This window comes from Choloepus didactylus, chromosome Y (assembly GCF_015220235.1).
Source record: "Choloepus didactylus isolate mChoDid1 chromosome Y, mChoDid1.pri, whole genome shotgun sequence".
NCBI classification, from domain to species: domain Eukaryota; kingdom Metazoa; phylum Chordata; class Mammalia; order Pilosa; family Megalonychidae; genus Choloepus; species Choloepus didactylus.
Genome location: NC_051335.1, coordinates 6,579,394 through 6,602,780, shown reverse-complemented (window position 1 = coordinate 6,602,780; position 23,387 = coordinate 6,579,394). Strand labels below are relative to the sequence as shown.

The 23,387-nt window shown below is 40.0% G+C and overlaps 1 pseudogene; it reads left to right on the top strand.

Moving 5' to 3' along the window:
* The first annotated feature begins 7,768 nt into the window (after positions 1 to 7,768).
* On the top strand, positions 7,769 to 8,678 carry LOC119524268 (annotated as a pseudogene).
* The last annotated feature ends 14,709 nt before the right edge of the window (positions 8,679 to 23,387 follow it).

Sequence of the window (23,387 nt, the reverse complement as noted above, 5' to 3'; positions counted from 1 at the left end):
TGAGCCCCTGACTAACTCCATTCCCTACCTCCATGGCCATGGTGCACCATTACTGTTTTGAATATGGAAGGTCCACTTGAGAAGGTAGCCAGTTGGGCCTAGGTGCTGGGAGTGTCCCACAGCTGAGAAATGCAGGGAGGGAATGGGGACCTCAGTCCTACAACCTTAAGGATCTAGATCTACCAACAATCAGAATAAATTAGGAAGTGGTTTCTTTTTGAGGTTCTCCTGATGAGTAGCCAGCCTGTACCAACAATGGATTTTGGTCTTGTGAGACACTAATCATGAAAATCAGTACAGCCTGCCTGGACTTCTGGCCTACATAACTGTGAGATAATAAATGTGTGTTGTTTTAGGCTGCTAAGTTTGTGATAATTTGTCACATAGCAATAGAAAATTAACACAGGTGGTGCCAGCCTACTGAGGAACTATAAACCATGCCTCAGTTCCTTTTGTTTTTTCAGTCAACTAGTCATAAGGAACTCCCTGTGAGGACATATGAGTGCAGGTTTGGAGAGCTTTCCCTTGTTCTGGTCCCCACTCAAAACTTACGGTTTTCAGGGCACTCGGCAATGGGTCATAGCAGTATAACCACATGAGGTATATGTTAACACTGGAATCTAATGAAGCCTACAGGTATCTGAGTTCCTTTTTTAGTGGTGGTTGTACATTCATTACCACAATCAATTTTTGAACATTTTCATTACTCCAAAAAATAAAAAAATAAAAAATAATAACAAAAGTACAAATAAAAAAGAAAACCCAAAACATCCCATAGAAGAATCCAGACTGAGGCATCAACAAGATGATGCCTTCACTGAAGAATGGCCGATGGGGTCCAGAGCACCTCTGTCAGCTGGGAAAGCAAATGGCTTGCATCTGCTGGTCCTTGCTCCAGGGATGCATTTTCAAATGGCATTCTCCCAAATGACTCTGGGCTTGTAGCTCTTAGCTTCTCCGGAGCAAACTCTTGGCTAGCATCTCCAAATGTCTCCAAGCATCTCAAAGCATTAGCAAGCATCTCTCCTAAAGTCCGTCTGCTCCTTCTGTCTGTAAGCTCTCTCATAGGACTCCATTGATTTAATTAAGACCCACCCCGAATGAGTGGTGTCCATATCTCTGTGGAAATAATGTAATCAAAGGTTCCACCCTTATCAAAAAGATTAATAAATCTGCCCCCCACAAGATTGCATTAAACAATATGGCTTTTTGGGGGAACATAATATATCCAAACCAGCACAAAAAAATATGGAATGAACGTTATTTTAAATTCTCACAACAAGCCCAGGAGTTAAGTGCTGTCATGACTCCCATTTTATAGCAGAGGATACTGAAAAAGATTCAAAGAGATTAAGGAAGTAACCCCAGGCTATATGCAAATAAGCGTATACCTAGAGCAACAACACAAACCAGGTACGTCTTGAATTCAAACTTCTTTTGACTGCTCCAGTGCTGCCTTATCAGACTCCATAGCCTTAGTTTCTCCTTGCCCCACTGTCTCCCATTGGTTCCTATTTGTTACATTACCCTCTTTCCATAATGGATAAACAAAATGTGACGTATACATATGATGGAATATTATTTAGCTGTAAGAAGGAATAACGCCTGAGGACATTATGTTGAGTGAAATAAGCCAGACACAAAGGGACAATTACTGTATGAACTCACTGATATGAATTAATTATAATAAGCAAACTCATAGAGTTAGAATCTAGAATATGAACTACCAGGGGAAAGAATGAGGATAGAGAATGGAGAGCTGGTGCTTACTTTGTACAGAATTTTTAATTAGGTTGATTGTAAATGTTTGGAGATGGATACAAGTGATGGTAGCAAATTATTGTGAGTATAATTAACAGCACTGAATTATGTTTGTGATTGTGGATGGACAGGGAAGTTTAGGGTCATGTATGTCACCAGAAGGAAAGCTAGAGGGTAAAAATGGGACTGTGTAACATAGGGAACTTTGTTGTGGATGATGACTGGGGTTAATAGTACAAATATAAGAATGTTATTTCATGAACTAGAACAAATATTCATTACTATTATAAGTTGTTAACAAAAGGGTGGTATATGAAGAAAATACACCTGATGCAAACTGTGGAGTATAGTTAACCGAAATATTTTAATATTCTTTCATCAGTTGTAATACAGGTATCACACCAATGTTAAATGTCAATATAAGGGGGTATAAGGAGTATGGGGTATGTCGTTTTGAAGTAATGAAAATATTCTAAAGTTGGTTGTTGTGATGAATGCACAATTCTGAACATAATGTGAGACCACAAATTGTACGCTTTGGGTGGATTGTATGGTAAATAAATAAACATCAATAAATCTGATAAAAAACTGAACTTATGGGATGCAATGAAGGCAGTGCTGAGGACTTTTATAGCCCTAAATGCCTACATTAAAAAAGAAGAAAGAGTTAAAAACAAAGACCTAACTGCATACCTGGAGAAACTAGAAAATAGCAGCAAACTGAAAGCAAGCAGAAAGAAAGAAATAACAAAGATTAGAGCAGAAATAAATGATATTGTGAATTAAAAAAAGAATTAACAGAAAACAAAATTTGTTTTTTTTTTGAGATGATAAATAAAATTGACAAACCCTTAGGTAGACTGACAAAGAAAAAACAGAGAGGTGCAAATAAATGAAATCAGAAATGAGTAGGGGACATTACTACTTGTCCCACAGAAATAAAAAAGATTGCAGGACAATACTATGAGCTACTATTTGCCAACAAATTAGAGAACTTAGATGAAATGGACTAATTCCTAGAAACACATGAACAACCTACACTGACTCTAGAAGAAATAGAAGACCTCAACAGACCAATTACAAGTTTAGATTGAATCAGTCATAAAAACCTCCCAACAAAGAAGCAGCCCAGGACCCAATGGCTTCACAAGTGAATTCTACTAATCACTCAAGAATTATTACCAAGCCTACTCAAACTCTTCAAAAAATTGAAGAGGAGGGAACACTATCTAACTCGTTCTATGAGGCCAACATCACCCTGATACCAAAGCCAGATAAAGAAACTAAAAGAAAAGAAAAGTATAGGCTAATTTCTCAAATGAATTTGATGCAAAATTCTTCAACAAAATATTTGTAAATCAAATCCAAGAATATACACCATGATCAAGTGAGTTTTATCCCAGGTATGCAAGGGTGGTTCAATACCAAAAAATCAATTAATGTAATACATCACCTTAAAAAATAGAAGAGGAAAAACCACATGATCTTCTTGACTGGTGCAGAGAAGGTATTTGAGAAAATACAGCATTCATTTTTAATTCAGTTTTATTGAGGTAAATTCACATACCTTACAATCATCCACACTGTACAATCAATTGTTCACAGTACTATCATATAGTTGTGCATTCATCACCAAAATCAATTTTTGAACATTTCATTACTCCAAAAAAGAATAAAAAAGAACACCGAAAACATCCCATACCCTCATCACTCCTATTACTCATTTATTTTTTGTTCCCATTTTTCTACTCATCTGACCATACACTGGATAAAGGGAGTGTGAGTCACAAGGTTTTCACAGTCACACTGTGTAAGCTACATTGTTAGTTATAGAATCATCTTCAAGAATCAAGGCTACTGCACTGCAGTTCAATAGTTTCAGGTATTTCCTTCTAGCTATTCCAATACACTAAAAACCAAAAAGGGATAACTATGTAACACGTAAGAATAACCTCCAGAATGACCTCTCAACTCCATTTGAAATCTCTCAGCCCTGAAACTTTATTTTGTTTCATTTCTCTTCCCCCTTTTGGTCAAGAAGGCTTTCTCAATCCCACAAGTCTGGGTCCAGGTTCATCCCTGGGAGTCATGTCCCACATTGCCAGGGAGATTTACACCCCTGGGAGTCATGTGCCACATAGGAGGAGAGCAGTGAGTTTACCTGCTGATTAGGCCACATCTGAGCAACAAAAGAGGTTCTCTGGGGGGTGACTCTTAGGCACAATTATAAGTAGACTGAGCCTTTCCTTTGCAGTAACAATCTTCATAATGTCAAGCCCCAAGATTGAGGGTTTGGCCTTCTAAATTGTTAATCCTCAATGTTTATTAGAATATCAGTAATAACCCAGATGGGAAAGTTCAACATTTCCACATTTTCCCCCAGTTCCTCAGGGGGGCCCTGCAAATACATTTTTATTCCCTGCCCAAATTACTCTGGGATATATTGAGATTTCACATTAACCTGTACAAACCATCCAGATCTCACTCCCTATTCAAAGTTCCATGTAACTATGGTGTTTGAATAAACTTACTGTACAAGTTAAATTATATAGTGTGTTACAAAAAATATAGATTTTACACCTAATAAACTTCTCTTCCTCTGGTCTCACATAGAGGTTGAGGTTTTCAAACACTGTCAATATCATCCTTTACCCTTTAGTCTGATTTACCTTAGTCCTAACCAAGTCCATTTTGTTCATATTGCTACTTGAAGTCTGATTTCTTTTTCACATCCTTTGACAGTTGTTGTATGGGGTAAGGCTGACATTCATAGCTGGTAACTCTGGCTCTGAGTCACAGGTGTCACACATACACCCAAAGTTCCAGAGACCAACCAGGTTATACATAAGGAACTCAGCATCTCAGAATTTAGAAATAACCATTACAACTCAGGAACAGATGTGGCTGCTGTAAGAGCTTACAATCTAGGGACCTTTACAATAAACCTTACCCTGATAACCTATGCTCTAAGATTCAATTCCCAGAGTTTACACATTATAGTCAGTCCATACTAGTGAGGCATTATAATGTTTGTCTTTTGTTTCTGGCTTATTTCACTCAAAATGCTGTTCTCAAGGTCCATTCACCTAGTTACATGCCTCACAACTTCATTCCTTCTTGTAGCCACACAATATTCTATTGTATCTATACACTACATTTCACCATTCTGTTCATCATTCAATGTACACTTAGGCCACCTCCATCCATTGCAAATTGTGAATACTGCCACCATAAACACCAGTGAGAAAATGTCCATTCATATCCCTGCTCTCAGTTCTTCCAAGTATATACCCAATACAGGGTTGCAGAATCTTATGGCAACCCCATTCTTAGCTTCCTCTGGAACTACCACACTGCCTTCCTGAAGGGCTGCACCATTTTACTTCCCCACCAACAATGAATAGGTACACCTTTCTTGCCACGTTTTCTCCAGCACTTGTATCCCCCTGTTTATTTTTAAACGGTTTTTATTCACACACCATACATTCCTTTCTAAGTGAACAGTCAAAGTAAAACAAACAAATCAAATGCCTAATCACATAGTTATGCCTTCACCACCACTATTTATATGAGGACATTTGGATTTCTTCCACAAAGAAAGATGGAGAGGAGAAAAAAGTAAAAAGAAAAATAAATAAATAAAGAGGTCTGGAGTTAAGAGGTCTCGGGCTGGGAGAGCAGAGTGGCCCACATGCATGGAAAAGATGAGTTTGCCCCGGAGGTCGAGGGTGGGCCTTCCACCTCCATGCTCAGGAAAGGTGTTGCCACATCAGGCCTCAAAGAGGATGGAGCACATTCCCAGGGAACTGGGGAGGGCCTGGACACCACTCCACTGTTCTGAAGGGGTTGAGAATGTGCCCCATAGATGGGAGAGAATCTGGGAGCTGCCCCGATGTTTGAGGTTTGAGGGTGGGGCTGAGATAATTTCCATGGAGGTGTGGCCCCGCCCATTCAGCATGGGCCTTGATTAGTTTACTGGAGCACTGTATAAGCTCAGACAGAAGGAGCAAGCTGCTACAGCCAAGAGGGACACTTTGAAGAATGCACAGGAACTGAGAGAGGAGCTGCAGCTTACAGAGACATTTTGAAGACAGCTGTTGAAAGCAGTCTTCTGCTCCTGAGAAGCTAAGAGAGGACAAATGCCCCAAGAGCAACTGAGAGTGACATTTTGAAGAGGAGATTCTGCCTAGAGAGGAACATCCTGGGAGAAAGCCATTTTGAAACCAGAACTTTGGAGCAGATGCCAGCCACGTGCATTCCCAGCTAACAGAGGTTTTCCAGACACCATTGGCCATCCTCCAGTGAAGGTACCCAATTGCTGATGACTTACCTTGGACACTTTATGGCCTTAAGACTGTAACTTTGCAACCAAATAAACCCCCTTTATAAAAGCCCATCCTTTTCTGGTGTTTTGCATCCTGGCAGCATTAGCAAACTAGAACAGTTTGTAATCCTTTGTTAAATCCTGTTTTGTCTGTTGCTATCCCCACTCTTATTTGATCACTGTCTCAGTCTTCAGGGATATCTGTGCAGTGAGCAGTCTAACTTGTTCATATTACAAAGGGGTGTCAACACTATGGGGAAGGGGCATGCATCTGGTTGATATTCTTGGAGAGGCTATTGCCTCTGGGTTTTTGGACTTACTTGGCATAGGAACACTCAGGATTATTTAAGTTTCTGAAAAGTAAACTTAGTGAATGAAACTTTTATGGCATCCCAGATAGGGACATATGTATTCATTAGCATTTTCAGGACTACTATTTGTTAGGGCTTGGCATACTGTGGGCATTTGGAATATCTACCTGGAGCTTGCATAAGAGTAACCTACAGGATAGCCTCTTGACTCTATTTGAAATCTCTTAGCCACTGAAACCTTATTTTGTTACTTTTCTTTTCCCCCTTTTGGTCAAGAAAGCATTCTCAATCCCTCAATGCCAGGACTAGGCTCATTCCTGGGAGCTGTGTCCCACATTGCCAGGAAGACTCACACCCCTGGGAGTCATGTCCCATGTAGGGGGAAGGGTAATGAATTTATTTGAAGAATTTGGTTTAGAGAGAGAAAGACCACAGCTGAGCAATAAAAGAGGTTCTCTGGAGGTGACTCTTAGGCATAATTACAGGTAATCTTAGCCTCCCATGCAGTTTTGAAACTGTTATTGACTCCAGAAGAGCCATGATCTCTTGACCCAATCTTGTTGGGTGGAAATTTTTGATTGTTTCCACGGAGATGATACCCATTGAACTGTGGGTAAGAACTCTGATTATATTATTTTCATGGAGGTGTTGCCCCACCCACTCAGGGTGGGTCTTTATTAGTTCACTGGACTACTTAAGGAAGCTCAAGAGCCAACACAGATGCTGATGCTTGGAGATGCAGACAGAAAGATGTTAAGAGATGCTAAGCTAAGAAAGGAAGCCCAGAATTTGCCCCAGAGAAACTAAGAAAGGACCCCAGATGTGCAGAGAGAAACGCCCTGGGAGAAAGAAGCAAGGGTGCACAGGAGCTGAGAAAGAGGAGCGAAGAGAAACAGAAGCCCAGACACATTTTGGAGAAAGCCATTTTGAAATACAACCTGGGAGCAAAGGACCAGCAGATGCCAGCCACATATCTTCCCAGCTGACAGAGGTGTTCAGATGCCATTTGCCTTTCTTCAGTGAAGGTATTCTCTTGTAGATACCTTAGTTTGGACACTTTTATGGTGTCAGAATGGTAAATTTGTAAACTCGTAAATGCCCTTTATAAAAGCCAATCCAGGCCAGCCACTTCCCCAAGCTGGGAGCCAGACAGTGGGCACCTCCCTGCCTTCCTCCCTTGCTCCCAAGCCGGCCTGGAGCTGCCTGTCACACTGGTACCAGCCTGGCATTGCAGGCCATGGGGCTCTGCTGGCCCTTCCCCAGGACACCGCGACAGTGCTGGTGGTGGCAGCAACAGCAGCGACAGCAGCAGCAGCAGCGACAGTGGTGGTGGCCAGGCCGAGGCAGCAGTGAGGGCGTGGGGTGCGCAGTCATGGGCCCAGCTGGGCTGCAGGAGAATGTATTTACTGGACAATCAAAGATCTTTTCCTAAAGGAGCCAGAACAAATGCTCTGGAATGCGTGCCCCTCTTCAGGAAGAGAACTCAGTTGCACATCATGAAGTCAAATGCCAGGAGAAACCAATAGCTGGGATCTGCAGGAAGTGAGAAGAGTAAAGAAACCCCGGGAATGCAACACGGAGCACCATGAAGTCCGAGGATCAGAAGATCCAAGACGCCAGGAGAGTCCCCCATGCACTTTCCCAAACCAAAAATCGGAAACAGCGGAACTGTCCAAACTCCCACCTCGTTTTGCAACTGTCACCAAGCAAACTCTGAAAAAGCCCGTCAAGGGCAAACAGGCCCCTTGGAGAAAAGCTCAAGGAAAAACCCAACAGAACTGTAAACTCACAGATTTCTACCCTGTCCGAAGGAGCTCCAGGAAGATCAAAGCTGAGCGGCCGCCTGAAGAAAGGAAAAGAATAGATGAATCGATTGAAAGTGGGAAGGAGGAAGGAATGAAGATTGACCACATTGATGGCAAAGGCAGGAAAGTGATGGCCACCAACCAGTTCTCCCAGGGCGAGTTTGTGGTGGAGTACCACGGGAACCTCATGGAGAGCACCCATACCAAAAAGTGGGAAGCTCTGTAGGTACAAGACCCCTCCACGAGCCGCTACTATTTTCAGTATCTGGGCATCCATTGCGTGGATGCAACTAGAGAGGAAATCGGCTGGGAAGACTGGTCGACTACAGCAAATCTGGGAACTGCTAGACCAAACTGCAGGACATTGGTGGCATGCCTCACCTCATCCTCATCGCATCCCACGACGTTGAGGACAGGGAGGAGCTCCTCTACAACTAAGGGGACCGCAGCAAGGCTTCCATTGAAGCTTATCCGTAGCAGAAGCACTAACGGCCTGGTCCCCTGTACCAAGCCACACCGCCCCCCCCTTTTTTTACACACTTAATCTTAGTGGATTACTTCAGATGTTTTTAAAAAGTATATTAACATGCCTTTTCACTGTAGTATTTAAACATATTTGTTACAGGTTTCCAATGTGGGCTTGAACAGATAGGCTTATATTACCAAAAGTTTTATTTTCTAGTTGCTTTTGTACCTTTTCTGCATACAAGTCAAAAGCTGTGCTTCCGTGCCTGTAAAGACTCAGCACAGGTTTTAGAGGAAAGAATCAGACATGGACTGGGTAGCTGGGCAATTGATTCCCCTGCCTGGAGCTGAAGAGCAAGGGCGTCCTTCCGCATCCCCTCCCAGTGTCTGAGGATGGGGTGTATAAGGAGGATGCGAACCCCACGGCCTGGTCGACATATCTCCAAGCTCTTGTTCTCCTCATGTCTGGGCAGGCACACTTTTAAGTACCTAAATATTTTTAATAAGGTTTTGGGCAGTAAGCTAATATTCCCCTCTGCTTTTCCAAAAGCTTACGGGTCCTGTGGCCCATGACTGAGGGCCAGGCCTATATTTACTCTTCCACATGGCTGCCACTTTTCTTGGCACCTCAGAGCATTAGGGCAGGTAATCAAACTAGATGTGGGTGTGGAAAAGCATTCCTTACCTACCCCCACTGGGGCAGGATTTCCTGAAACTGGGTTAATTCTCTATGGAAATGTGAACACTGAACTTATTTTTAAAAAATAATAAAAATTAAAAAACAAAAAATATGAAATAAGAAAAAAAGAATAAAACCACAGGAAACAACTTACATGTCCATAGGTCTTGATGCAAGTGAAGTTGCTGTACTTTTTATTTTCCACCCATTTTCTTTCGTAGAAGATATTTGAGAAGGTACTCTATTCTAATCAAAAATAAAGTTTTGTAGCAGGACCAGAAATTACTTACCTGATACCTCCAACCTGATTTTGCTGGGTTGAAAGTTGGAAACATGCTGTCAAGGCCTTCTGTTTGTCAGACTCCCTCATGTCCTTCCAGCAAACTGAAGCATGAGCCTCCAAACCCTGAAGTGCGGGACCCTTTCCCCAGCTGCCACCAGAACCAGCCTCAGAAAGGTACTCAGGGCAGTGGACAGGGCCTGGTGTTAGGAATCAAGTATAAGGCTAAAAAGTTTCCACCCTGACTGTGCTGGCAGGAGGAGTAGGTGTCTTCCTCCTCTCTGCCCAAGGGGAGCTGATCCTCACTCCTTGTTCATCTTTAGTCCAGGAAACCAGGCTCTGGAACAGTCACCTGTGATCTCCCACCCCATGGTCCTAGGTAAATGTCAATGGAGATGGGTATGAGAGACTGTCCACATACTTTTTTTCTTTTTTCTTTTTTTTTAAATTCAGTTTTATTGAAATATGTTCACATACCGTACAATCATCCATGGTATACAATCAACTGTCCACAGTATGATAACATAGTTATGCATTTGTCACCACACTCTATCTATGAACATTTTCCTTACATCAGAAAGAACCAGAACAAGAATAAAAAATAAAGGTGGAAAAGGACACCCAAATCATCCCCCATCCCACCCCATTTGTCCTTTAGTTTTTATCCCCATTTTTCTACTCATCCATACACTAGATAAAGGGGGTGTGATCCACAAGGTCTTCACAACCATACTGTCACCCCTTGTAATCTACAGTATTATATAATTGTCTTCAGGAGTCCAGACTGCTGGGTTGGAGTTTGGTAGTTTCAGGTATTTACTTTTAGCTATTCCAATACATTAAAGCCTAAGAGGTGTTATCTATATAGTGCATAAGAATGTCCACCAGAGTGACCTCTCGACTCCATTTGGAATCTCTCAGCCACTGAAACCATTTCGTCTCATTTTGCATCCCCCTTTTGGTCAAGAAGATACTCTCAGTCCCACGATGCCAGGTCCAGATTCATCCGCAGGAGTCATATCCTGCGTTGCCTGGGAGATTTACACCCCTGGGAGTCGGGTCCCACGTAGTGGGAAGGGCAGTGAGTTCACCTGCCGACGTGGCTCAGTTAGAGAGAGAAAGAGGGCCACATCTGAGTAACAAAGAGGCACTTGGGGAGACTCAGGCACAATTATATGCAAGTTTAGCCTTCCCTTTGTAATAACAAGCTTCATAAGGGCAAGTCCCACGACAGAAGGCTCAGCACATCAAACCGCCAGTCCCAATGTTTGTGCCACCATCAACAACAGGTGAGGAAGTCCAACACCTCTGCATCTTCCCCCAGCTCCTCGGGTACGTGTGGGGGGGGGGACTGTAAATATATTCTTTATTCTCTGCCAAAATTATTTTGGGATGTGTCACTATTTCACTCTAACCTGTACTAACCTACCATATCTCACTTCCTATTCAAAGTTCCATGTAATTGTGGTGTTTGAACAAACTGACTGCAGAGTTATACTGTTTAGAAAATATAGATCCTGCACCAAATAGACATCTCTTCCCTTGCTTGTGAGACCGAGGGAAGAGATGTCTATTTGGTGCAGGACATCCTGTTTTTTAATTATTAGCTTTATCAAAAAATAAAAAAGTATGGGGTTCCTAAGTTCACATAGCATATATTCTGACCAAGATAAACAATCATCACTCTCAATTTTAAGCAATTATCATAACCCAAAATACACCAAAGCTTTTACCAGCTACTAATTATTTATCCCTAGTATTAGTGTGGTACTAGTAAGGTATTCCTATTAAATATAGTTCATTGTATGCAATAGGTATTTTTTTCCAATATACCAGTCTGTTGTTAACTCTTTGTGCCAGGGTCATACCTTGGAAGTACATCATGCAAGCACTTATATTTATAGTGCAAATCTGTGGGATACACACCTTTAAACAGTCCCTTTCAATCATGTTCACCACCAATGCAGCACTGATGCTTATAATCCCATTAATAAGCTAACATCATGCCTTTCCATTCCCATACATTTAAGTTCAACATCATTAACATGTCGGTACATATTAAGTTATCATTCCCCCTTCACTAGATTCTGTCTACCTCTAGGTCCCCTATATTCTACAATATAAAACAAATATTTTACATTTTTCACAGAGTTCATAGTAGTGGTAACATACAATATCTCTCCTTTTGTGTCTGACTTATTTCACTCAGTATTATGTCCTCAAGGTTCATCCATGTTGTAATGTTTCAGGACCTCATTCCTTCTTACTGCCACGTATATTCCATGGTATATATAGACCACGTTTTGTTTATCCACTCATCTATTTAAGGACAAATGGATTATTTCCATCTTTTGGCAATTGAGAATAATGCCACTATGAACATTGGTGTACAAATGTCTGTTCATGTCACTGCTTTCAGATCTTCTGAGTATATATCAAGTAGTGGAATTGCTGGGTTATAGGGTAACTCAATATTTAGTTTTCTGAGGAAATGCCAAACTGTCTTCCAAAGTGAGTGTACCACTATACATTCCCACCAGCAGTGGATAAGAGTTCCAATTTCTCCATATCCTCTCCAGCATTTGTAGTTTCCTGTTTGTTTAATGACAGCCGTTCTTATTGGTGTGACATGATATCTCATTGTGGTTTTGGTTTGCGTTTCCCTAACAGCTAATGAAGATGAACATGTATTCATGTGTTTTTTAGCCATTTGTATTTTCACTTTGGAGAAATGTCTTTTCATTTCTTTTTCCCATTTTATAATTGGGCTGTTTGTACAATTGTCATTGAGTTGTAGGATTTCTTTGCATATTCAAGATATCAGTCTCTCTCTTATCAGATATATGGTTTCCAAATATTTTCTCCCATTGAGTTGGCTGCCTCTTCACCTTTTTGACAATGTCCTTTGAGGAACAGAAGCTTTTGATTTTGAGGAGTTCCCATTTACCTATTTTCTCTTTCATTGTTTGTGCTTTGGGTGTAAGGTCTAAGAACCTACCCCCATCACCAGATCTTGAAGATGTTTTCCTATATTGTCTTCTAGGTTTTTTATGGTTCTGTCTCTTATATTGAGGTTTCTGATCCACTTTGAGTTAATGTTTTTATTGGGTATGAGGAAAGGGTCCCATTCTTTTGAATATGGATATCCAGTTCTCCCAGCCCCATTTGTGAAGAGACTGTTCTGTTCCAGTTTAATGGACATGGGGGCCTTATCAAAATCAGTCAACCATAAATTTGGGGGGTCTATTTCCAAACTCTTGATTCAATTCCATTGATCAATATGTCTATCTGTGCTAGTACCATGCTCTTTTAACCACTGTGGCTTTATAGAAGGCTTTAAAGTCAGGAAGTATAAGTCATCCCACTGAGTTCTTTTTTAGAATGTTTTTGGCAATTTGAGGCCCTTTTCCCCTTCCAAATAAGTTTGATAACTAGCTTTACCAAGTCTGAAAATTAGGTTGTCAGAATTTTGATTGGAATTGCATTGAATATGTAGATCAGTTTGGGCAGAATTGGCATCTTAATGATGTTTAGCTTTCCTATCCACAAACATGGAATGTCTTTCCATTTTGAAAACTTCAAGTTTTATAATTTTCTGTGTAGAAGTCTTTTATTTCTTTGGTTAAGTTTATTCCTAGGTACATGTTTTTTTAATTGATCTTGTTAATGGAATTTTTTCTTGATTGCCTCTGCAGTAGGTCATTACTAGTGTATATGAACATTACTGACGTTCATGCATTAATCTTGTATCCCGCCACATTGCTGAATTTGTTTATTAGCTCAAGTGGCTGTGTCATTGATTCCTCAGTATTTTCCAAGTGTAAGATCCTATCATTTGCAAATAATGCCAGTTTTACTACTTCCTTTCCAATTTGGATACTTTAATTTTTTAGTCTTGCTGAATTGCTCTGGCTAGAACTTATAGCAAAATATTGAATAGTAGAGGTGACAGTGGGCATCCTTGTCCCATTCTTGATCTTAGGGAGAAGGCTTTCAGTCTCTCACTGTTGAGTACTTTGCTGGCTGTGGGTTTTTCATATATGTCCTTTATCTTATTGAGGAAGTGTCCTTCAATTCCTACTTTTGAATTTTTTCATCAAAAAAGAATGCTGAATTTTGTCAAATGCTTTTTCAGCCTCTATCAGGATGATCATTTGATTTTTCCCTTTTCATTTGTTAATGTGTTGTATTACATTCATTGATTTTTTTATGTTGAACCACCCTTGCATACATGGAATGAACCCCACTTGGTCATGGTGTATAATTCTTTTAATGTGCCTTTAGATTCAATTTGAAATTCTTTTGTTGAGAATTTTTGCATCTATATTCATTAGGAAGATTGGCCTGTAGTTATCCTTTCTTGTAGTATCTTTATCTGGTTTTGGTATTAGAGTGATGTTAGCTTCATAAAATGAATTAGGTAGGGTTCCTTTTTCTTCAATATTTTGAGAGTTTGATCAGGAATGGTGTCAGTTCTTTTTGGAAAGTTTGATAAAATTCCCTGTGGAGGCATCTGGCCTGTGCTTTTATTTGTAGGAAGATTTTTGATGACTGATTGGATCTCTTTACTTGTAATTGGTTTGTTGAGATCTTCTGTTTCTTATCAGGTTAGTCTAGGTTGTCCATGTGTTTACAGGAAATTGTCCATTTCCGCTAAGTTGTCTAGTTTGTTGGTTTACAGTTGTTCATAGCATCCTTCTATGCTTTTATAAAATTTGTTCAGGATGAACAGTAATGAGACAACTCTCATTTCTGATTTTGTTTATTTGGGTCTTCTCTCTTTTTGACTTTGTCAGTCTAGGTAAGGGTTCATCAACCTTGTTATCTTCTCAAAGAACCAAATTTTGGTTTTATTCTATTGTTTTGTTTTTTTTTTATTTTTGCTCTCTAGATCATTTCTTTCTGCTTTAATCTTTGATATTTCTTTTCTTCTACTTTCTTTATGATTAGTTTGCTGATCATTCTCTAGCTTCCTCAGTTGTTCAGTTGGTCTTTGGGTTAGCACTTTCTTCCTTTTTGATGTATGCATTTAGAGCTATAAATTTCCCTCACAGCACAACCTTCACTGCATCCCATAGGTTTTAACATGTTCTGTTCTCATTTTCAGTTGTCTCTAATATTAACCAATTTGTCTTGCAATTTCTTCTTTGACCCACTGATTGTTTAGGAATGTGTTGTTTACCCTCCATATATTTTTGAGAGTTCTGGTTCTTTGGTGGTTATTGGTTTCTAATTGCATTCCATTATGGTCAGAGAATGTGCTTTGTATAATTTCAGTCTTTTTAAATTTATTGAAACTTGTTTTGTGCCCCAGCATGTGAGCCATCCTGAAGAATGTTCCATGGGCACTAGAGAAGAATGTGTATCTTGGTAATTTGGCATGTAATGACCTATACATGTCTGTTAAGTCTAATTCATTTATGACATTGTTTAGGTTCTCAATTTTCTTATTGGTCCTCTGTCTAGTTCTATCTACAGAATAGGGTGGTATATTGAAGTCTCCCACTAATTATTGTAGAAACATCTATTTCTCCCTTAAGTTTAGCCAATGTTTTTTCTTACGTTCTTTGGAGCTCCTTGAGTGGGTGCATAAACATTTATGATTGTTGTTTCTTCTTGGTGAATTGTCCCTGGTATTAATATATAGTGTACTTCTTTGTCCCTTATGACATCTTTGCATTTAGTCTATTTTGTGTGATATTAGTATAGCTACACTGCTTTCTTTTGACTGTAGCTTGTGTGGAATACTTTTTCCATCCTTTCACTTTCAATTTCCTTGTGTCCCTGGGTCTAAGATGAGTGTCTTGCAAACAGCATATTGATGGGTCATACATTTTCATCCATTCTGCAGTTTGTATCTTTTAATTGGGGTGATTAACCCATTCACATGCAAAGTTACTATTGTGGAGGAATTTCTTGAACCAGCCATCTTATCCTTTGGTTTTTAGTTGTCAGATCTATTTTCCCCCTCCTCCTTTTTTTTTCCTTTAAGTTACCCTTACTAATGCTCTTCAATTCTGTGCCCTTCTCCAGACCTCTCTCTCTCCTTTCTTCTTTCTCAGCCAGAACAAATGCCTTTATTTCTCACAGGGCAGGTCTCTTGTTAAAAAATTCTCTCAGCATTTATTTGTCTGTGAAAATTTTAAACTCTCCCTCAATTTTGAAGGAGACCTTTGCTGGATAAAGAATTCTTGGCTGGCAATTTTTCTCTTTTAGCATCTTAAATATGTCATATCACTGCCTTCTTGCCTCCATGGTGCCTGCTGAGTAGTCAATACTTAGTCTTGTGTTGTTTCCCTTGTATGTGGTGAATTGCTTCTCTCTTGCTGCTTTCAGGACTTTCTCCTTCCCTTCATCATTTGACAATCTGATTAGTATATGTCTCAGAGTGGGTCTATTTGGATTTTATTCTATTTGGAGTTTGTTGGGCTTCCTTCATTTGCATATTTATGTTGTATAGAAAGGTTGGGAAGTTTTCCGCAATAATGCCCTCAAATACTCTTCCTAGTCCTTTACTCTTCTCCTTCTGGGACACCAATGAGTCTTATATTTGTATGCCTCATGTTGTCCATCATTTCTCTGAGATCCGTTTCAAATTTTTCAGCTTTTTTCACCATTTGTTCTTTTGTACATTTGCATTCAATTGCCCCGTCTTCCACTTCATTTATTCTTTCTTCTGCCTCTTCAAATCTGCTGTTGTATCTTTAGTATATTTTTAGTTTGATTGACAGTATCTTTTATTTCCATAAGATCTGCTATTTTTAATTTACTCTTTCAAATTCTTCTTAATACTCTCCTAGAGTCTTTTTTTAAGTATTTATTTATTTTATTATTGGAGTAGTTGTGGGTTTACAGAACAATCATGTCAGCTCAGGCTAGTTTATTAATTAAAAGGGAGCATCCATCCCTTTTCTAGTATTTGAATGTCTCTATTTCCCACTCAGGACACTGCATTTCCCTGTTATCTGGGTGGCTAGAAAACCAAATTATGTGCCTGATGGTTTTCTGGAAAGGCAGGTGGTTGGAGAGTGTGGAGGAACATTTCATGCCAGCCTTTCCCAACCAAAAACAAGCACAGCCTTTCTCCCTGCTCACCACGTTTCTGTCTCCCAGGTGCATTGTCTGCCTCTCCACAGTGCTGGGCTCACTTCCAGAATTGCTTTTCTGAACTGATTTTCCTCTGCTCTTTGCTGACCATGACCTACCTTCCTGGTCCACACCACCCCACCCCTGAGACTCTTTAGATTTTTTTTTAATTTTTATTGGGATTATTCAGATTCCATACAGTCATCCAAAGATCCAGAGAGTACAATCAGTTGCCCCCAGCATCCTCACACAGCTGTGCATCCATAGCCACACTTAATTTTTCTTCAATTTTCAGAAACTTTTCATTACTCCAGACAAGAAATAAAGTGAAAGATGTAAAAAGAAAAAAAAAAGAAAGGAAATTTGAATCCTCCCATGTCCCTAACCAATCCCCCTCAATTGTTGACTTGCAGTGTTGGTATAGTACATTTGTTACTGTTTATGAAAGAATGTTGAAATACCACTTACTGTAGTATATAGTTTGCAATAGGTATATATTTCTTCCCTATATGCCCCTCTATTATTAACTTCTAGTTGTATTGTCATACATTTGTTCTGGTTCATGGAAGAGTTTTCTAATATTTGTACAGTTAATCATGGACATTGCCCACCATAGGATTCAGTTTTATACATTCCCATCTCTTGACCTCCAGCTTTCCTTCTGGTGACATATATGACTCTGAGCTTCCCCTTTCCACCTCATTCACACACCATTCAGCACTGTTATTTTCACATCTTGCTACTGACACCTCTGTTCATTTCCAAACATTTAAGTTGATCCTAGTTGAGCATTCTGCTCATACTAAGCAACTGCTCCCCATTCTTAAGCCTCGTCCTGTATCTTGGTACCTTATATTTCATGTCTATGAGTTTACATATTATAATTATTTCTTATCAGTGAGACCCTGCAATATTTGTCCTTATGTGTCTGGCTTATTTCACTCAGTATATTGCCCTTGAGGTTTTGTCATCAACCCATTTTTTTTAAGATGGTTTTGTTCACACACCATACATTCCATCCTAAGTAAACAATCGATGGTTCTCTGCATGGTCACATATTTATGTGTTCACCACCTTCACCACTATCTATATAAGGGCATCTACATTTCTTCCACAAGGCAGGAGGGAGAGTCAAAGAAGTTAGAGAGGCAAAAGAAAAAGGAAAAAAAAAAAAACGACAGTTAGAAAGTAGCAAAAGGAAAAGTAACTTTAAATCAAAGTAGAGTAAAGAGTCAGACAACATCACCAATGTCAAGTGTCTAACATGCCTCCCCTATCCCCCCCTCTTATCTGCATTTACCTTGGTATATCTCCTTTGTTACATTAAAGGAAGCATAATACAATGATTCTGTTAGTTACAGTCTCTAGTTTATGTTGATTTCATCCCTCCCCCAATACCTCCCCATTTTTAACACCTTGCAAGGTTGACATTTGCTTGTTCTCCCTGGTAAAAGAACATATTTGTACATTTTATCACAATTGTTGAACACTCTAGATTTCACCAAGTTATACAGTCCCAGTCTTTATCTTTCCTCCTTTCTTGTGGTGTCTCACATGCTCCCACCTTCCTCTCTCAACCGTATTCATTGTTACCTTTGTTCAGTGTACTTACATTGTTGTGCTACCATCTCCCAAAATTGTGTTCCAAACCACGCACTCCTGTTTTCTATCACCCTGTAGTGCTCCCTTTAGTATTTCCTGTAGGGCAGGTGTCTTGTTCACAAAGTCTCTCATTGTCTGTTTGTCAGAGAATATTTTGAGCTCTAGCTCATATTTGAAGGACAGCTTTGCTGGATATAGGATTCCTGGTTGGCAGTTTTTCTCTTTCAGTATCTTAAATATATCACAACACTTCCTTCTTGTCTCCATGGTTTCTCCTGAGAAATCGGCACATAGTCTTATTAAGCTTCCTTTGTTTGTGATGTATCGCTTTTCTCTTGCTGCTTTCAGGATTCTCTCTTTGTCTTTGACATTTGATAATCTGATTATTAAGTGTCTTGACGTAGGCCTATTCAGATCTATTCTGTTTGGAGTATACTTCTTGGATCTGTAATTTTATGTCTTTCATAAGAGATGGGAAATTTTCATTGATTATTTCCTCTATTATTGCTTCTGCCCCTTTTCCCTTCTCTTCTCCTTCTGGGACACCAATGACATACATTTCTGTACTTCTTTTTGTCTTTAAGTTCCCGGAGACGTTGCTCATATTTTTCATTCTTTTCTCCATCTGCTCCTTTGCGTGTAGGCTTTCAGGTGTTTTCTTCTCCAGTTCCTGAGTGTTTTCTTCTGCCTCTTGAGATCTGCTGTTGTATGTTTCCAATGTGTCTTTCATCTCTTGTTTCGTGCCTTTCATTTCCATAGATTCTACTAGTTGTTTTTCTGAACTTTCGATTTCTGCCTTATGTATGCCCAGTGTTTTCTTTACAGCCTCTCTTTTGTGAAATATTCTCTAAACTCTTTGAATTGATTTAGCATTAGTTGTTTAAATTCCTGTATCTCAGTTGAAGTGTACATTTGTTCCTCTGACTGGGCCATAACTTTGTTTTTCTTAGTGTAGGTTGTAGTTTTCTGTTGTCTAGGCATCTGACTTCCTAGGCCACCCCAATCAGGTTTTCCCAGACAAGAGCAGGCTCAGGTCACAGAAGGAGGAAATATTCAGTATCCAGTTTCCCTGATGGTTTTTCTTAGAGGATTGACACACCTGTGCTTTTCTGCCTGGCAGGTGCACCTGTCAGCCTGTCACCGCCTGTGTAAGAGGGTGTGGCCTGTGGCTCTCCTCCCCAGGCTTTGGGGTCTGGTTCTCGTAAGGCGGGCAGTAGAGCTGGGCCCCTCTCTTTCCTCTTGGGAAGCTATGCCCCCTCCAGAGAGGTCATCTGCAATAAGTTCTTTGTTTCTCTGACTCTGCTGATCAAAGTGTTTTGATTTTAAAATGGCCGAAGCTGTCTTTACTGCAAAGCGCTGTGGGCTGAAAATGGCTGAGGTTTTCTCCACAGAGAGAGAAAGGGACAGAAAAGCTCCCAAGTTCACCTGTCAGCAGGAGATAGCACCCGATCCTCTGGGCTTCCTGTCCTGAGACAGATATGTCCCCCGACTCTCCCAAGTTCAGTTGTCGGCAAAATCCTCTGTCTGCTTGTTGAGGATTCACTGTCTGTATTGAGAAGTTAACATTAAAACCCCAGTTGGAGCTGGGCTGAGGTACACTAGCTTGTTTGGAAAGTGCCGCTATCTAGCACCACAAGGCTTCTGTGAGGGAGGGGCTCTTGGCTCTCAGCTCTCAGCGTGGGTCCGCAGTTTTTACCTACAGATTTTATGCCGTGATCTCGGGCATTCCTTCCAATTCAGGTTGGTGGATGATGAGTGGTCAGTCACGTTTGTCTCCCCACAGTTATTCCCAGTTATTTACTAGTTTTTTTGTCATTTATGGATTGTTCCGGGGGACTAACAGTCTTCCACTCCCCTCTAGGCTGCTATCTTAGCTCCTCCTCCTAGAGTCTTCTTGATGTCCTTTATGTTTTTAGTCAACCCACTGAAGTTGTTTTGGAGATTTGTGTGTACTTCTCTGATTAATTTCTCCAAGTTCTGTTTCTCCTCTGGCTTTTTAATTTCATCATTTGGTTTGTCCATATCTTGTTGGGTATTCATGTGCTTTGTGATTTTCCTGTTGACTTTGGGGCAATTGCGTATCTTGATAAGGTTATTTTAGGAAATGCAGGATCATTTAAACATTTATTTAGAATTTGGCAGAACCACAGCTTGCTGGAGTGTACTTTCCTGTGTTCCCAGCAGATGGCACTTTTGAGTCACCTCTTACCCTTAATCCAGGTTTTCCCTAAATGCAGCTGTTCTCTGGGCAGGGTCCAAACCACGTGGAAATCCAATCAGCTCAGCCATTCTCCCTGTGCACTGGGAACTGCCAGCCCTGAGGGTGGTGGATGAGCCCTGTGCAATTTGGCAGGGAATCTGCTAAATGACACAGTGGGTCTGGTGATTCCTGGGCCTCCAAGTGGATCACTCTCAGGCTGTGGGGCTGCGTATCTCACCCTCCAGCTCAAATTTGCCCCAAACCCTGCCTGCAAGCCATGGGGGCAGAGGAGGGGCTCTTGGTGCTTCTGTATGGCACCTTCGCTTATTCCCACCTCTCAGCCATGCACACTGTGGGCTTCCATGGTGGAAGAGTAAATGCACCAGGTTTTCTGAGTGCAGTCAACACAGGTCTGCTGTTTCCTGAGTTCCCTCAAGGGAGTTCCCAGCCCTGGGGCTCAGGATTATCTTCTCAGCTAATTGCTGAGATTGGTGCGTGGGAGTGGAAAGCTGCTCCTTCCCCTGCTTGGGGGCCAGCTCATAACAGGCAGCCCCAGTAGGTGGCCCCAGTTGAATAAACTCACTCTGTCCTTCCAGATGTAACTTTTTTCGTTTTTTCATCCAAGACCCCACTAACTTGCAGAGGTCCTTCTCTGGCTGCTCATACCCTGGAACTTCTGTCCTGGGCATTTTCTGCCTTTTCTCTAGCTTTTTTTACAGAGAAGTTTGTTCTGCCTCTCTTATTCTGACATCTTCCCAGAAGTCTTCACTAATGAAGGATTTTAAGAAAGAATTTTGCATGATGTGACTCATACTTTAGATGGATCACTCTGTACTTTGTGGGATGATGGTTTTGAAGCTAGAAGTCCAAAATTGTGGCATCAGCAAGGCAAAGCTTTCTCCCCAAAGTCTGAAATATTCTGGTGCCAGCTGCGAGCCCCTGCAATTGATTTTTGCATGAATTTATCAGCTCTTTTTTGTGAATTCCTTAGTATTTTTATATATAAGATCATGTCACCTGTAAATAGAGATAGTATTTGTTCTTTCTCTCAAAGTTGGATGCTTTTAAATTATTTTTCTTACTTAGTTGCTCTGATTATAATATCTGGTACAATGTTGAATAGAAATGGTGAAAACTGGCATCCTTGCCTTTTTCCTGAACTTAGAGGGAGCTCTTTCAGTCATTTGCAACTGTGTATAATTTTAGCTATGCATTTTTCATAGATGCCTTCTAACAAGTTGAGGAAGTTCCCTTCTATTACTAGTGTGTTGAGTGTTTCTATCATTAATGACTTGGTCAAATGCTTTTACTGCATGAGTTTTTTTTCCTTTGTTTATTAAGGTGGTATATTACATTGATTTTCATGAGCTGATCCACACTTACATATTAGTGGTAAATTCCAATTGGTCCTGGTGTATAATCCTTTTCAAATATTGCTAGATTGGGTTTGCTAGTATTTTGGTGAGGGTTTTTGCATCTATATTTACAAGGGATATTGGTCTATAATTGTTTCTTGTAGCTTCTTTGTCTGACTTTGATATCAGGGTAATGCTGGCTTCCTAAAGTGAGTTAGGAATTATTCCCTCTTCTAATTTTTGAAAGTTTGATGACTGGTGTTAATTCTTCTTTAAATGTCTGGTAATATTCATCAGTAAATCCTTCTTGCCTGGCCTTTTATGTGTTTGGAAGTTATTAATTTCTGACCAAATCTCTTTATGTATATGTCTATTCAGATTGTCTACTTCTTCTTCAGTCAGGTCCAAAAGTTTGTGTGTTGCTAGGAATTTGTCCATTTCATTTATGTTTTCTAATATGTTAATGTACAATTTTTCATCACATTTTCTTATAATCCCTTTAGTACCATAAGATTGGTAGAAATGTACTCATTTTCATTTCTGATTTTAGTAATTTGAGTCTTCTCTCTTTTTTCCTAGTCAGTCCAACTAAAGATTCACCCATTTTGTTAATCTTTTCACAAAACAAACTGTTGATTTTGCTGAATTTCTCTATTATTTTTCTATTCTCTATTTAGTTTACAACCACTCTAAAATATAGTAATTCCTTCATTTCTCTAGCTTTGTTTAGTTTGCTCTTGTTTTTCTAGTTTCTTAAGGTGTGAAGGCAGGTTATTGATTTGAGATCTTTCTTCTTTGTTAATGTAGGCATTTACAGCTATAAATTTCCTTCTGATCACTGTTTTCACTACATCCCATAAGTTGTGATAGACTGTTTTCATTCACATTCATCTTTAAGTATTTTCTTATTTCCCAGTTTCTATCAATTTCTTTTTTTCCTATGAATGGGCCAAACTTTCTTGTTTCATTGCATACATTGTATTCTTTTTCTTGCAAACTTTTTGAATAATATTTTCAATATTATAATGTAACTCTGGAAATCCTATTCTCCTCCCCCAGGATTTACTGTTGCTTGCTGTGCTGGTAGTTTGTTTAGTGACTTTTCTAAACTATTTTTGAAGAAACCATGTTTTTGTATTGTGTGCTATCTGAACTCTGTTCTTTTACCTTGGTGGTAAGCTGGTAGTTTAACAGAAATCTCCTTAAATGCCTGGTGCAAAAAAAAATTACTCTCACAGTCTTTACAATTATGTGTCAGCTTTCACTTCCAGCTTGTGCTGGGACTGAAGATCAGTCAGAGGTGAAAGCTTGTGATCTTCTGTGATCTTTTCTTTGTGTGAGTCTTTCCCAGGCATCTGTGTGGCTTTCTAGATTTCCCAGTACACATAGGAGCTTTTCAAAGCCCTTATTCCTCAAAGTATCTCACTTCCCAGCTTTTCCTTCTAGATTTTTGGCATGTCTATTTTTTGGCCCATTGTTTTGTTTTAGCTGCAGCAGTTTGTTCCCTTACCTTTCAATG